This window comes from Notolabrus celidotus, chromosome 9, assembly GCF_009762535.1.
Source record: "Notolabrus celidotus isolate fNotCel1 chromosome 9, fNotCel1.pri, whole genome shotgun sequence".
NCBI lineage: Eukaryota > Metazoa > Chordata > Actinopteri > Labriformes > Labridae > Notolabrus > Notolabrus celidotus.
In genome coordinates this window covers 11,944,625-11,961,373 of record NC_048280.1, presented here as the reverse complement: position 1 = coordinate 11,961,373, position 16,749 = coordinate 11,944,625, and the positions used below count along the sequence as shown (strand labels likewise).

General features: G+C 38.8%; 1 protein-coding gene across 6 annotated transcripts in view; it reads left to right on the top strand.

The window, feature by feature from the left end:
* Positions 1-9,390: 9,390 nt before the first annotated feature.
* The window catches only part of gpat2 (glycerol-3-phosphate acyltransferase 2, mitochondrial), a 167,823-nt gene continuing 160,464 nt past the window's right edge, over positions 9,391-16,749 (top strand). For 2 of the 6 annotated variants that reach the window (XM_034691788.1, XM_034691785.1), the window contains exon 1: positions 10,012-10,121. The gene's annotated coding sequence lies outside the window, so the exon portion shown is untranslated. Of the gene's footprint in view, positions 9,910-10,011; positions 10,122-13,683; positions 13,807-16,749 lie in introns of those variants that run through there. The other 4 variants (XM_034691787.1, XM_034691783.1, XM_034691789.1 and 1 more) reach the window with 4 other exon arrangements.

Genomic DNA, 16,749 nt, shown 5'->3' with positions numbered 1-16,749 from the left:
GTATGAATATGGATGTGTTTGGAGGGCGTTCCAGTGTGAAACATTTTCCATTTCCAATCTCCTCCACGTTATAACTGTGGATAGATTTCTTCACTCTGTAATTTGGCTGTTGAAAACACCCAAGAGGAAGGAAGAGAAATGAGAGTCACAACACACACTCACAGTCTCTCTCCCTATTGAAGGTGGGGCACTCAAAAGCCCTCGCTTTGTGAGAATTCTGATAAAAACGTCATTTTTAGAGGGGCATAAGCGATAATGATTCAAATCACTTTAGGAGACAGAGGCTGTTTAACAGAGCGGTGCTCAATACTAGGCGTGTGTTTCTCTGTGTGAGTGTTTTGATAAAATAAGAATATATTGCTTCAAGGACTTGTTAAAAGAAATGAAATCTGGGTCTGTCGTATAGTTCTTTATTGTTTGTTCAGCTCTGCTTTAACGATTACTGTGGCAACAGTTGCTCTCACTTTGGTCAACAAACTTCTCATTCAGCGAGAGATAACAAACACTCCATACATTTAATAATACATACCATATATTTCCAGATGAATCACTGCCTTTGAGATGTTACAAAGCTCTTTCTGCCTCTGCAGATATTTTTGGATGTTTGTATTATTTATTAGTGTACTTATTACTAATCCACAAAGAGTTTTTCAGGCTTATGTCATTGTTTCAGGTCGAGTGTTTGTTTCCTCTTCTTCACTCTATTTTGTGGATGTTTGTTGACACAGTTGATTTGACAAGATAATTCTTCCTGACTTAAATTGACCATGACTGGGGATGACATGTGCACATTTGCAGCAGCCCAACAGAAAAAGAGGGACATCTTCTTGAGCTAAAAGTATGGAATTTGCATGGTACAATCATTTCAGTGTCAAAGTTTTAAGCACTAACTACCCTTGAAAAAAGTTCAGTTGAACTGAGTTACTGAATCATAATTTCCCCCATGACAATGTATTTACAGCAAATTACATCCAGTTATAAACTATAGCACAAAGTATTAAATTAATCAATAAAACACATTAAAACACTAATAATACCAAAATTGTTTAGTTTTTTTGCTTTGTTTTTAGACTATTTCAGAGATATTGTTATGAACAGTAACATTTTTATTGTGCAGGGGTTTTTCTTAACTCTTCAGATTTATGAGGTTTTCAGGTGAAAGGAGGCAATATTTTTCCAATGACAATGTATGTGGTCATGTAGATGATTGTATTTGAATCAAGCAGCAACCTCCAGTGTTGAAAAATGAACAAGATGTGGAGATGCAAAAAAAATGCAGTTCTTCAAGTGTCCACTTAAAGCTGGTTTCAAAGGTCAAGAAAACCCCTTTAGGTCCAATATTTTAACTATGGATGTGCACATTTAGTTTATATATGATTAAAAATTGTCATCCTTGCTAGTCATCACAACAAGTACAAATCAGTTAAATCATTTAGTAATATTTTTAGTAGGCCTGAAATTCAGGTCATTTGTTGTGTTTAAGCTGTGGCAAAGCCACCCACCACTAGCCAGGGCTGTAGCTCTAAATAATACTGTCATGATGGTATAGTATTTTGCTACTTAGATATAAACAAGGCACACTGCAGTTTGGCAGGATTTTGATCTAGAAAATGGAGATAAAGTTGTATGTAGGCTGTGTCTGGTTAAACTGGCGTACAACCATCCAACCAGCAAAGAAGTCAACACAGGCGTATGCATGTTTACCTGCTGGGTGACCAAAGACCGGTGGTAATAGCTCTGCTAACCTCAGCCACACTCAGCAAACCAATTTGACATTGTTTACCTGTAGACTCTGATCCCATGTTGAGCCATGTTAAACAAATTGTGCTCAATTTTAACTGTTTTCTGAATGTTTTCTTCCATTAAGACTGATTGATTGGTCAGAATTTAAAGTTATGTTCAACCACAAGGACATACTTTGCTTTGGAATGTCTCCTGATTAAAATGTCCAATGTTACAGCAGAATCTAATATGTTTACAGCCTGGTACAAAAAAGGTACCAAAAGGTACCAACTCAGCAGGGAAGACGCATGTACTGTAGAAATCCTTGAAACACTGTGGCAGTGAGTGTGTGTCTGGCTTTGGCCATTTGCTTCTTGTCATTAGGTTCAATTAGGGGTGTGGCTGATTTGACTCACAGGTGTGCAGGCTGTGGCCTCAACTCTACCCCTGTGCCAATTTCTAGATTAGCAGAAAGTCCGTTGGGGTCAGCATTTCTAATATGGCGACCACAGTCATTTGGCTTCATATCAACTCTTCAGACTCCAATTGATGATGTCGCTGTGACTGTTTTATACAGTCAGACTTAAGGACACAAAAGTAATTCAGAAATCAGCACAAAAGATGTGTTAAATAAAAGCATTGCGTTTTTTTCCGTCGGTAAAGTGATGACTTGTTCAAAATTGTTTTTGAAAAGCCTCAGCATTGAATTATAAATGAGGCTCATTTCTGCATTTTCCCCTTGGGCATAATTACTTTGATGTTTGTCATGGATATAAACCCTGGCGAATGATTGTGCCCCCTGGTGTTGGTAAAGCAAGAATTGAGAACCAAAAATCGTCACAGGCAGCATCAGGCTCTGCTGTAAAAACTCTATTAGCAGTATGCTTCTTAGAAAAAGTCAAAGCATAGCCAGAACGGGAATGACAATTAGAAACAGAACTGGACCATCTGATTGAAAAGTACATGTGTGGGCCATAAAATGACCATAAAATCTGCAGCTGATATGTCACAAATCAACACATAGTCAAACAGATGACTTGTTTGACTGTGTGAGACCTCCAAGCAAAGTTGCGAAATATGAAAAGGGGGAAAGACGGTTTGGTCTTTATTTAGCAAGGCCAGCATGGAAAGGTCACTCAGAAATGCACGTACACACCCTAACACGTGCACACAATCTAAGGCAAACTCACACAAGCCAGATTACACACACATACTCACACACTAAATCACACACAAAAGAAAACAAACTCGGGACTAAAATAGAGAAACAGATGACTGACACTCAACTGCACAACAGATAGACACACATACAAACTGTACATGGCCACATGGTCTATCACGTGCAAGGGTACACACACACTTGTACACAAGCACACACATTTACAAATTGGCTACATTAGTGCAGACATCAACTGAACAAAAAGACTCAACATGATTTTCCTGATTCTTGCTGATTTTCTTATGTAGTCTGTCATATTGAGACTTTCCATTGTAACGTTCTGTAATGATTCACAGTTACTAGTACTACATTGATCCTGTGTCAAACTTTTTACCAAAATGTACCTGTGTGTGCGTGTGTGTGGGTGTGTGTGTGTGCAGCTGATTGAAAAAGCAGGAGGAGTGAATGCATAATGAGAATGCACTAGGCCTGACATTTATTGACAAACAGTATGAGTTTCTGGGTGTTTTTGTATTTGTGTGTGTGTGAGAGAAAGAGAGAGGGAAGAGGAAAAGAGAGAGAGTAATACACAGAGAGAGAGAGAGAGAGAGAGAGAGAGAGAGAGAGAGAGAGAGAGAGAGAGAGAGAGAGAGAGAGAGAGACTTTGGCACAGAAAATGGAACAGGATGTGCTGTTTGGATGTAAAAGTGTCATGTCCTTCCTGTGCTATACAGTAGTAGACTAAGTTATGGACACAATGTCCATTATAAGTTTATCTTTTGGAGAAAATCATACGACAAATTGAAATCCATGTGGGGGGCTTTTCGGAGCTCACAGGTTTGACACTGGGATACATAATTTTTTGTTAAAGATGCTTGCAGTCTAAATCTCCTTCTAGATGCATGATGTGCCTTTTTGCTCAATAAAATGCTAAAAGCATTGTTCAATTTAAACTTATAAAAGCACCTATCAAGTATATCTGGACTTTTTTTCATAAGAAAAACCTTATGAGCAAAAATTGCATGGCATATTGCCAACACTTTGGGAGATAAGCTCAATTTTACTGCTAAGTCTCAATTTCTAAACTGTCATAAAGAATCTAAACTGCCAAGTCAGTCCTCCTTGCAGGTTAACGTCCTCGTGCCTCTCTGCTCTGGTTGAGTGGTTATAGTCAGTTTAACCAAATATAGCCTATATATAACTTTATATCCATTTTCTAGATCAAAATACTTCCAAACCACTCTGTGGTATGACATCCCATCCGCTGTCTTTGCTTATTTACATCAGACAGTACAGCATCATTGCATTTTGACAATAACCTGAGCTACAGCCCCGTCTTGAGGCAGGGGGCTTTGCTACATATTGGACACAACAGTCCTACAATAATAAAAATCAAAGTAATTGGTTGAAACCACTGGTCATTATTACGCTGACCAGCCAGGGTGCAGATGTTTAATCATTTAGTAAACCAAATGTGCACATTCATAATCCATGTCCATGTCCCTTTGTTGACAGGCCTTGCCCTAGGCTAAGCTTGCATTTAAAGGTGACATATTACACTCTTTTTCATCAAAATATATTGGTCTAAGAGGTCTCCAAAACATGTCTTTAAAACACTTTGAAATCAGATTTTGGCATGCCTGAAAAACTCTCTTTTTCAGCCCTGCTCAGAACAGTCTGTTTTCTCTCTGACCACGCCCCCTCAGGATGTGGATGTGGCCTCGGCTCTCCAGCATGTTGATCTAATGTTTACATGTTGGCTGAATATACCTGCGTTACTTCAACCCTCTGAATTTGATCTAGAATCTGATACTGACGGAGAGGCACCTGCAGCAGGACCTTTCTGAATGATTGGTCACAGATTTAGTGTTTCTTGTTGTTTTATTTGTCAGTATGTCGACGTGTGTCTTGGTACACAGCTACGAACATGTAGCTATGTGGCTATGCTAACTAGCGCTAGCACTTTCCCATGAAAAATACAAATCATCCACTAGATCTTCAAATCTGCAGACGTGGGGAGTAAAACCGACCTTTGTGTTTATTAAGACAGCCTACAACTAGCATGCCTCCCTCCTAAGCTCCTTGTTAGCACACGTGTGCAGGTAATGAAAAAAGGAGGAGGGGTTGAGTTGTATTTTATACAGTCTATGGGCTGAACAAGCTCCGAGCTCTGACTTCCGTTAAAGACCGGATATTGTTGTGACGTAACAAAAACACTGAAAACTGAAACGGCTCGTTTCAGCACACATTTACAGAAAGGTGGAGAAATCAGAACAGAGGCAGAATGGATTTTTTTCATTTTCGGGGGGTTTGTAGACATGCCAGGGAAACATATTTCAGGTAGAGAACCATTAAAAAGTCAATTTTGCATGATATGTCACCTTTCAGCTAACTTCTTATTTTAATCATTACCAAATAATGACTAAGCATTTTTCACAAAATGCTACTCAGCTCCTTTAAGAAATAACAAAGAGGTTAAGTTTATTAATTCTTCCCCATAACTTTTTTCCCATAAGAACAGCTTGAATTAATTGCCTTTTTCGCAGAGGTGAACAAACAGTACAGTTCTTAAAGCACATTTTAAGAATACATAACTTACCACATTTTGAGTTTCTGCACTCATCAACTAAAAAGACATTTCACCTCAATGCCATGGCCTAAATAAAGCTGCTGACCCTGGTTTCCTAGAATATTTCCAGTTTCTTTTCTGCTCTGAAGCTCGAACAATGACTAATTTCAGTTTCTGATCATCAGTGCGGATGAAAGGCTTCATGTGACTATGAGGAGGGGAGCCTCCCGCAAAACACTGATAAAGAGCCATTTATTCCTTATCACATTCTCAACACTCAATCCTTGTTTAGGTTTTGATATCGAGAATCTCTCTTGTTTTGTTCCTTACTTTATTATATTTTTTCACATCAGTCATTTTTTAGTCCATTTACAAAACTAAGAATGAGGCCAGATGACAAAGATAGAACAGACCCTGCACAGATACTAACATAATATACAGTAGGCTCTCTTGTGTTATGCTTTTGATGAGGTTGAAAGGTCTGAGGCATTGTCCTCTCTACTCATAAAGCACTCCACAGACACACATTCATTTTTTTCTGATTGGGTACTTAAATGCTCACAGAAATTAATATAATGGCATTGCATTTGCAATTATTCTACATTGCCTGCAAAAGATGATGCCTTGAGGGAAGATAGAGTAGGTCCATTCTGCAGGCATTTATAGCTGTGTTATGTGTTCTTGCTTGAATAACTCTGATATCTATCACTCTGTAACATGCAGCAGAGATGTGTAAAGTAGAACTTAAAGAAAGGAGACATTGTTGCTATTTATCATACGTATTAAAAAACTTCCAAGACAAGCAATCTGATATACATTTGTCCAGTAAGCCTCCCTGTGAGGTAGATAAAACTCTGTAAACCAGGAAATAGTAACGCTTACTCCCAGATACACAAGCGCTCCCTTGCTAGTCATTTGTTAATGCTGAAATTAAAAATGTCAAAGCCATTTTAACTGTGTTGTTGGAATTTTCCTGCAACACAGTGTAGAGTAGATACACCCCCAGCTCCCAGCTTAAAGACAAGATTAGAGTAGATTTAACTCCCAGAATTATATATTCTAACGCAATGTATATGCATGAAGTTGTTATCCCACAGGGCTAATGTCACATGAGGAGAAAGTTTGTCGAAAACTTTAGATTCAGTGCCAAGGCCTTTTCTAAAAAGCCTTAACAACATTTGTAAACAACCAGACACAGTTTTGCCTCTGAAGCAAGCAGTTACTGTATCTTCTATTAGAACAGTCCAAGGCTGTAAACAGCATGTATATTATTATAATGCTTTTAATATGTAAACTAATTCCAAATAGCCTCATTAATGGTGGAAAGAAACCATGCAACTATTTAGTCAATAGAGCTAAAATCCAGGTACTGTGTGAACACTGCAAAAAGTAAAAGAAAAGACAGGAAAGCACTCTAACACTTTACAGACATATTTTTCCCCTTCTTCTCTGTGGAATGAAACAATTAACTGGAATGAGTGACTTTTTCCAGTTGTACTTCCCTGCCATCTGGGAGCACCGACACCAGACTGCAAATAAGAAGAACAGCCAAATACACAGTTTGGCACTTCCCCCTGTCTCGGACAGGTGTTTGTGTTCTTATGTGTATCTATGCTCATGTTTTTATTTATGATCTTCTCAAAGACATTTCACACTTTTATCCTGCTATAATAAATAAAAGGGGGTTGTTTCCGCCAAATATTGTGGAAGGTAAATCTCCTTCTCTGGCTGTCATTGCATGCCAGATGACAAAAGCAGCTTATGGTGTGATCCGAGACCAGAGTGGGGCCAGGAGAGCAGAGGCTAATGTGATACGGATGAGTGTTATTGATTGACAGCTGAGGAATTCTCCAGATTGCTTATCAGGCCTTGTGGCAACTAAGTAATGGAATGAGCAATAATGAAACATGACACGGGGGTAACACAAATTGACATCTACTGGTGCTTGTTGCACACGGAATATCTCTACCTGTAATCGGAATGTTCTCACTTATGAATGGTCACATACAGTGACATTAATGACACTTTTTCAGCTGCAAAAGAAAATGTGCAAGTTCTCCTCAGCTGCAGCAGACCACCAGAGCAGTGAGCCAAGTGATGCGTACTGAGTTTCAAATCAGCTAGGCCTTGATAAATACAAAGTATGCAACTGAAAAGTCATGCCCTATTGACTGATGTAGCTTGAGACGACGCCTACATAGACAATGGCATCACCAGATGTAATTACATTGCTGAATTACAGGAAAGAAATCCTTGGATATGGTGACTAGCACTTAGGACTATTTTGTGCTCAGTTGTGAGTCTTGGAATGATGACAGTGGCATTTGTGTGCCAAAGTTTTATTTTATCTGAGGCAATTATCACAATGATTTGTCCTGATTTGTCTTGGAGAGGCTCATCGTGTAGTCTGGCTTCAGTGTTTGTATACGTGTACCCCTCTGTGTGATTTGTATGTGGGTGGATGCCTAATTATCTCAAAATTCTCCCTAACAGAAAGTTCACTTCAGACTGTATTGACACCGTGTATAGGATGCAAATGAACACCCACATGTAATGGATACTAATTGAAGATATTCAAAGCATCTACAGTATGTGTGAGTCAGAGTCAGTCAGTGTTGTCTGTGAAATACACAAACCTTGGCTAAAAAAACTTGTGAAATTTCAACGCCTACAACAATATGTTCCGCGGAAATCCACCATTAATTATAAGCATATGGGTCTATCTTTGTTTCTGTTTTAAAATCATTTTGAAAGAATTTAGTCCAAAAGGGACGGGCAGCACGTCCTCACCAATGACTGGATGTAAAGTAGACAAAATCACTTCATTTTCGCCCATTGTGAACTTTGACGGCAACAACTGACATCTTGTGCTGGTGCAACCACGGCATGGGCAGAAAATGTCAGTGGTTGGTAGCTTCATGGGACTGATATAACGCCCACAACACCAACCAAAACACACATTAAACTTACCGATAACACATGGAAGGTCCCTCAGGTGGATTAAGTCCACAGCAGAACAGATTATTATGTGTGGTATGTGTTGATTTGAAGCAGATACTTATGGCTATAAAAATTTCAATGACTCTTGTGGTAGTGTTCGCTATATTCTCTTGCCATAGCTCCTCTACTCTGCTAATCAAATCTGCTCTCTTTAATTTTTGGGCTGCAAAGCAATATAGCCCATATCACATCCATTTTAATATACAGTCTATGATCCTTACCATCAGTGCCACTGATGCAAAGTTATAGAAAAAGGGGAAAGAGGATATGTAAATTAATGATGTGTGTTTGTTTCTCTGTTAACAAAGGAGGAATTCATATGTGGAGAGGGGCTGTACTCAACACCTTTTCATGCTCAAACTTCTCCTTTATCTTATTAGTGAATTACTTAAAGCTGCACAAATGTTTATATGCCCATTCTTATATTTGATTATGGTGTAATCAGTAACTTTTTTTATGATGACAGAAAAATGATCAACTCAGCTCATTGTTTTGGTTTTCACCAAATTTTTTAATCTTAAGTGAGCAGTGAAATCATTCCAAATAATGACATATATATATATATATATAGATATATATATATATATATATATCATTGTTTGATATTAAATAAAAAATAACTTTGATAGCAGAAAACTGTTTCATGATGTGATGATGAACTGTATGAATGCAGCTTAAATAAAGTAACGAAATATATTCTTTGAGTAGGCATATTTTTAGAATTTCATCATATATTTTCCTGGTATCATATGTTGTGTGTTATCCCAGTGAACTGTACAGTACATTTCAGAGGAAATACCTTTGCCCCATCCAAAGACACCTATTGGAGCAGTATCAATTTTTATGTCACAATGATGAATTAACTATCCTTTTACCTTTCAGTCTCACCTCTGGGAATTTTGTTATTGATTAACACACCTTCACACCTGATGAGTGAGAGCTCATCAGTAAAATTACCTTGAATGTTTATCACATCCATCAATGTCTCGTCAAGTAGTAACCTAGAAAAACAGTTTAAAAGCACGAATTTAAAGTTAATTCCAAACAATACATCATATTAAAATATTTTAGCTCTCATAGTCAATGAAGTAGTATGTCTCTTCCGGCAGCCATCTTTGTTTAGATTTGGGGAAATGGGTAAAATAGTGATATTTACAGGGTAGCCCACGGTGTATTTCCCCGGGGGGTTTCCTGGAAAAATTCCCAAACATTTGTGGAGAGTAAGTGTCGACGACCTCTCGGGATTTTTAAGGTTTGTCGGGGAATTACAGAAACCGGAGGGGTGTTTGTTTTAGACAGGGTAGCAGACCGTTGCGTCCTAATTACCGTTCAATGACGCAGTTAGTTTGAGGTTTGAACACAGGTGTAACCAGGCACGAGCGCACCTGGACGATCTACAGATGATACCTGGTGCTGACTCAACGGGGGTTTGATATTTCCACAAAAGATACCTTTACAGGTGAGTAAACTTCTTTGTGTACCGGAGGGTAAAATGAATAGTGAGCTGTGGTGTTAGTTATTATTTAAGCTAGGCTGAGCGACACACCAGGCTGAGACATGATGTTAGCTTACTTTCACACGTGTTGTAAGCTATCAGACATTGTTTCAGCGCAGGTACCGTTATTCTTTATTACATAATGGCTTCACAACATTCAAGTTCTTGGATTTCAGGTAAGTTTTATTAGATTTGTTGTAAATTCCATATGGCTTTGCGTCCGGAAAACGGCGAATTCGTGAGGCAAGTCTTCCATACATTATCTACAGTCAGTGCATTCCTCTCACAGTAAACTTTTTGAACGCAACATTTCTTATATTACACTTTTATTGACTTTTGAATCATCTGTAATGGCTAGTATATAGCCCATACCTGCCAACATTGAACTGTGAAAAGTAGGGAGATTTTCTGGAGTATCATAAAAATCAGCCTATATCCAGCAACCCCGTCCATAAGCCTAAACTGCAGATTAATACATTTAATAAACAGATATGTAAGTCAAATACTTTAAATATCTCTTAGTTTCAAGAGTTTGCAGTAAAATATGGCAATGAAAACATACAAAATAAAAAAAAATCCATGTTTAACAAGTATGACAAAATTCATAAACATGTTGAGGAGTGAGAGTAGAGTGGGCCACTTCGATGAGTAGTAACCAAGCGGCAAACTCCGGTCTCAAACGATGAAGCCAATGCGGAAGTGATATAAACTGCAATACATCGAAAATCCGCTTGAGGCTGGCTGCAGAAACACCGGAAACCACATAGATATGAATGGGGAAAAGACGATCTTTGCAGCATTAATAAACATGTTTACAGCCTGGTTCAAAAAACGGCTTGGCCCTATGAAGCTAATCTCTGTAATGGCACACACTGTACGGGGGGTGAATTTTTTTCTAACGTGACGGTTAAGAAGATATTAAGATTATGAGTTTTGCCCAAATAAGGACATGACTGACGTGACACCCGGTCGGGAACACACAGCCATTGGCTAAGAGACTCACACTACGTCACACTCTGCCTAGTTGAGTTCCGCATTACCAATATGGCTGCCGCCGTCGATTTGCTTCAAAACAGCTCTCAGGAACAGATGGGTGACGTCACGGATACTACGTCCATATTTTTTACAGTCTATGGTAGTAACCATAGACTGTAAATAAAAATGGACAGCGTTGCTCCGCCTCTTCCCGTTGTACAGTTCTGAAGCCAAAAAATCCCTCTCCTGGGCGCAGCCATTTTTCAGCCAGAGCCTGTGAAGCCTTTGTAATAAGCTACGCCCTACAGCGTAACGTCACAAGACGCTGTGTGTCCTTTGAAGTTTCGTTCTACGGCGGCTGTGAATCAAAGGAAACCCAGAAGTAAAACCCCGTTTTTTAAACTCTAATAACTAACGAAAAATAAACTTTTCAGAAAAAAGAGGCCTTGGACACAAAACAGTCAAATACTAACTACATACAACCACAGCATACGGATGTGAGAAACATTCGTACGATGTGTATTTATTTTTTAAAGTTTGACTGCTCCCCCATTCAAATGAATGGGGGAGACGGATTTTTTGACCTATACTGCAGCCAGCCACCAGGGGGCAGTCACACTGCTGAAAGCCTCACCACCAGGGCCGTATCCGGCACGCTTGGTAGTAACACACATATTCCAGTTAGAGTGGTTTGCGTTGACACCATATTTTGATGTTAGTACCATTATAGTATTATTTCAATACAGTTTTGAATTCAAGATTCTCTGTAACATGAATCTATATCTCCTATGTGAATTTTAAAGTAATTCATCTGGGTCCTTTAAATCAGGGGTTCCCAAACTTTTCAGCTCGCGACCCCCAAAATATAGGTGCCAAATACTTGCGACCCCCTCGGTCCCTCAAAGTCATTTAATGTGACTTCATTTAGCTGGTCTGCAGAAAATAAGCCTACCTATATGAGCATGTGGCTGTGTTTCCTATGCCGTTATGAATTAACCTACTGCTACTGATGCTTTTGATAATTAACTGTTCACTAACTCTAAACGTAGGAGTCATCTGGCAAAAAGAAAGGCAGAAAACTCATGACATTTTCTATTTTCAAGGTTTTATTTCAAGTTTGGCTACTAATATTGTTGATATTTTTTACTATAATGGGTGAAATGTACTATTTTTAGATAACTTTTTTTAATTGCATTTCTTACTTCTTTGTTCACCACAAGTTAACAAATTACATACAAGTAACATAAAAACCAAAAAGAGAAAAAAAAAGGAAATACAAAAAAATATAAAAATAATAATAAACAGTACAAACAAAAAGGAAGGTAAACATTAGAAAACATGGTGCTTCTATCTGCTCTTTACTTAAAGAAGGAAGATATTTCCTCTGCATCTCCACCTGAGGTTATCATGTAGAGTTTAGTGTTTTAATAACTTCACCTGTGATATTGTGATAGTGACACCATCAGCACTCTGTCATCAGATTCACACAGCTCTAAACTCTCCTTATGAACTTTAAAGAAGATGCTGCTTTATTGCACATCAAAACTTAAGTTAGCTATAGTGGGCTAACCCACTTTAATGAGGGATGGATCAAATCTTTAAAAAGTGCAGAAGTTTAACTCAGAACAATTCGTCTAATGAACTCTTCAGCTACCGGTGTCACAGATCTACTTGTCGCTCTGTGTCTGTGTTTACCTGCTGTCAGAAACTATCTCATGCAGCGTCTTTTGGATCAAACCATCTACAGGGAGAGGAGGGGTGGATGTTTTTGGGGGTTTGAATATAAGGCTCAAGTAGAGGACTTCTTGAAAAATAAGTTGAGGGATGCTCATTTGATTGACATCGACGTGAAATAGGGAGATTGTCGGGAGAAATAACAACTCGGGAGTACAGAGGGAGAATAAGTTAAAAAGCGGTAGACTCCCGCCTAATCGGGAGTGTTTGCAGGTCTGATAGCCTACAAGTGTATTTTGACCCTGTACAATGGTGAGGCTCTTGTTTTCCAAGGAATGACTCTGCCTTTCAAAAGATCCAAACTATTGACCTCTAAACTTGGCTGCAATGCAGTGTTTACATCACAGTCGTTGTCTGGCCTGTCAGCATCTGTGCTCCACTGAGCGCTTAATGATGCAGAGCAAACTTTGCACCTATTCTTTCAATTGTCAACTTTTTCATCCAACCCAATGTTCTGGCCTGATTTTCTGACACATTTTTTAGAGAGGAAAAAAGCTTGACATAAAAGCAAAAAAATATTAAAGTGCTGTGTTTCCACCACATCAAATATGTCAGCCTTTAACAGCCAGCCTGTGAAACATCTTTCATGAATATATACATTTTCACAAGTTACTTTGAAATAGATGTGATATGATGGTTGTTGTGCTTTTGTTGCTTTAAAGTCTTGCTCTTACAGGCTGAGTTTCTGTGTTTAGTTTGAAAAGAGAAATTGAAGGGGAGTGGTGTTATTCAGCGTAGTGGAGTGATTTAAACACCTCATAAATACTTGGTTTTCAAAAGCATTTGAAGCAACTGGATGATAAGTGGACAGTGCTAAATAAAAGCATCTAAGACAGCCAAGATATGCAGTGATCCAATCATTGCTGAGGTGTTCTGAGACACATCAAATTCTGTCAGTGCAGGATGAGATGTTTGTTTTGGTGAAAGTTTGCCAGTTTTATGTTCTGTGCTTTTTTTGCAAGACGCAAATTACTTTCTCTAGTCTTTCTTCACAGTTGGAATCATGATTTTTTTGTTTTCCTAGCTAGCTGATGTAAAATAAATCTGTTGCTTGGCTGGAGACAGACTGACGTAATATCTGTGCCCTGGGCTTTTGGACCTTCTAGTGGAAGTGGAGTTCAGCAGGATGCATTGGAGATTCCTGACAGATTGGTGAGAACAGTGATGTGTCTTGGCTGTCCACTTGTTGTTAAATCACAGAAATAGAAAAATCTTGAAGCCAAGTGTAAACAGATCAATAATTCAGGAATGTGATGGTTTCTGTGTGGAAATTAAAAACTCAGAAGTCACATTTGGTAGAAGTGCTTGAGTGTTCAAAATCAACACTGACATCAGCGTTTCCCCCTCATAGTGCCATCTGTGTCAGTTTGATGGCAGAATGCTTCAAAATTAAAATGTTATGATGACACCTTTGATGAAATCATGAAGTAGCACCAAATTGCTCATTTGGAGATGCGCTCCTTTTGTCAGGGATCTTGTGAAAATGAGTTAGACAGACAGAAGACATACAGCTTATACAAGTTATCTTAATAAAAAGTTTTTGTCCAGTTTAGCTGATAGTTTAGAAAAAATCTGGAAGTAGTCTGGAGTTGTACTCTGAAAATCTCCCAATGTGAGGTATGTGGGTCAGGATCCTGAAAATATCAGGGCCTGAATGTCCAGTAATTAGCTTGAAAATATCAATTTTTTCATGTGTGAAAAGGGCTGTACAGTACATTTTAAGCTTAGCCAAGTCAAAGCAAGTTCCTTAGTAAGCAACACATTCCAAAGCCTACAACACATACAATTAATATATATAAAGACAACCTTGATAAAAAGCTTGCTAGAACTTGCTGGAACTGCAACTGCAGTAGACCCTGAAAACAAAAACTGCTAGCAGAACACATGAAATTCAACAACAGGGAAACACAAACACTCAAGAGGTCAGGCTTAAAGTCTATAATGCTTTTCTGGGCTGGATCCATTGACTGTATAAATAATGGACGCAGTATCCATGATGTCACTCATCTGTTTCTGAGCGCTGTTTTGAAGCCAATCGACGGCAGCAGCCATATTGAAAATGCGGAACTCAACCAGGCATAATGTGACGTAAAGGGGCGGAGTTTGAGCCTCCTAGCCAACAGCTATGTGTTCCTGTCCGAGAGTCAAGTCAGTCATGTCCTTATTTGGGCAAAAACTTGTAATCTTGATATCCTCTGAACCGTTGCATTAGAAAAAAATTCATCCCCCCCCGTACAGTGTGTGCCGATAGAGAGATTAGCTGCGTAGACCCAAGCCGTTTTTTGAACCAGGCTGTAAACATGTATATTAATGCTGCAAAGATCATCTTCTTTGAATTGGTGTCTATGTGGTTGCAGCCAGCCTCAAGCAGATTCTTGATGAATTGCAGTTTATAGCACTTCCGCATGGGCTTCATAGTTTGAGACCGGAGGTTGCCGCTTGGCTGGATCTTGAGTATCTGAGAACCAGTAAGCCCATAAACAGTAAATATTTAGGGTTGTAATTAATATTGGGCTCACGTAAAAAACACCACTGTGCTCCAAATCTCATTAACTATTTATTCACATGCTTCTTTGATCACTCTTATTATTATACACCTGTGTGAAGCTGTGCGACCTGATACGATTAAAAAAACTCATCCCCATTCATTGAAAGCTGAGTGCACGCTGTCCTGGAAAAGACAGCGACACAAACCGCCCCGGATTTTCTCCCTCACTTGGTCATAATCATGCAATCACAGAAAACGGGGCTTTATTGTTTATGTTTATGGTAAGTTAACCTTGTAGAGTGCTCTTTTGATTCAAAGACTCCTATATTTAAGTTAAAGAGTGACCAGCGGAGTCGGACAGAGAGCTCGGGGCTCTGTGCCTCACAACTTTCCCTGCAGGCTGAGAGCTCAATTACCGTACTGTAGCTAGTAGGAGCGCAAACTCCCGATAGTGAAAACAAATGGAACAAAAAGAGCGACACAGAAACTGCACGTTGTTGACATCGCCATGCAGGAAGACAGTTTAAACTTTATTAAATCTCTGGGGGGTTTGTAGACATGCCAGGGAAACATATTTCAGGTAGAGAACCATTAAAAAGTCCATTTTGCATGATATGTCACCTTTAAGAGAAATGACGATAACACCATAAGGCTAATCACTGTGTTATGATTATAATAGCACATCATTTGTGCCTGTTACTCTAGTGTGGAGGACATAACACTTAGTCAGTTCAACATGGATCTTATACATTTGATGAATATAAGAGATGAGGTTTTATTGGATGTGAGTTGGTTTCTTGCAGAGCGCTCTGTGCACAGATACTTTGTTTTATTTCCCTCCTGTCCCCATAAATCTGTAGATATACACTGACTTCCTGTGTGCAGGATTACTGGGACTATAAATCCTGCAGATAAGCCTCCCCTCTGACGGGTTCTGCTGCTGCTTTGAGAAGATTGTTTTTCAAAAACATTGACATATGACACTGTCCAGTGTACACTGGTTTTCGTCACTAAAAGAAAAATAATTAAAGGAAGTGTTTCTCAACTATATGTATCCTATTTCTATACACATAAATTTAAACACGCATGTAATTCATAAAAACAAACAAAATCAGGGACTGTAAAGAAAGAGTCCATAGTCCTGAAGAACATTTAATTAGCTTGTCAATAGCAATTGACTGAGCCAAAGTCCCAGATGGCCGTAGTTAGTGCTGTCAAGTCAAACAGCTTATCGATGACAGAAAAAAGAAAAACCCTGCAGCAACCTATCCTGGGTGTAATTGATAGTTGCACGGACAGTGTATGTAGAGTCAATTCAATAAATTGTGACCTCAACCTCTTGATGTGTGAGAAACGGGAAATGTAATAGCTCACATGGCAACTCTGGATAAGCTTTGTTCAATGAAAGATACTACAGAAAGCCTCTTCTAGTTTAACCAGGAAATAAAAGAATATGTATTTATAAGTTGGGCCTTTTTATGCTAGCATCACTCACAAAACACTACACACTTTGCCAAGAGACAACATTTATTTGTATGGGTTTTAGGGCTGCAACTAACGATTCTTTTTGGTGTTGACTCATCTGTCAATTATTTTTCCGATTAGTT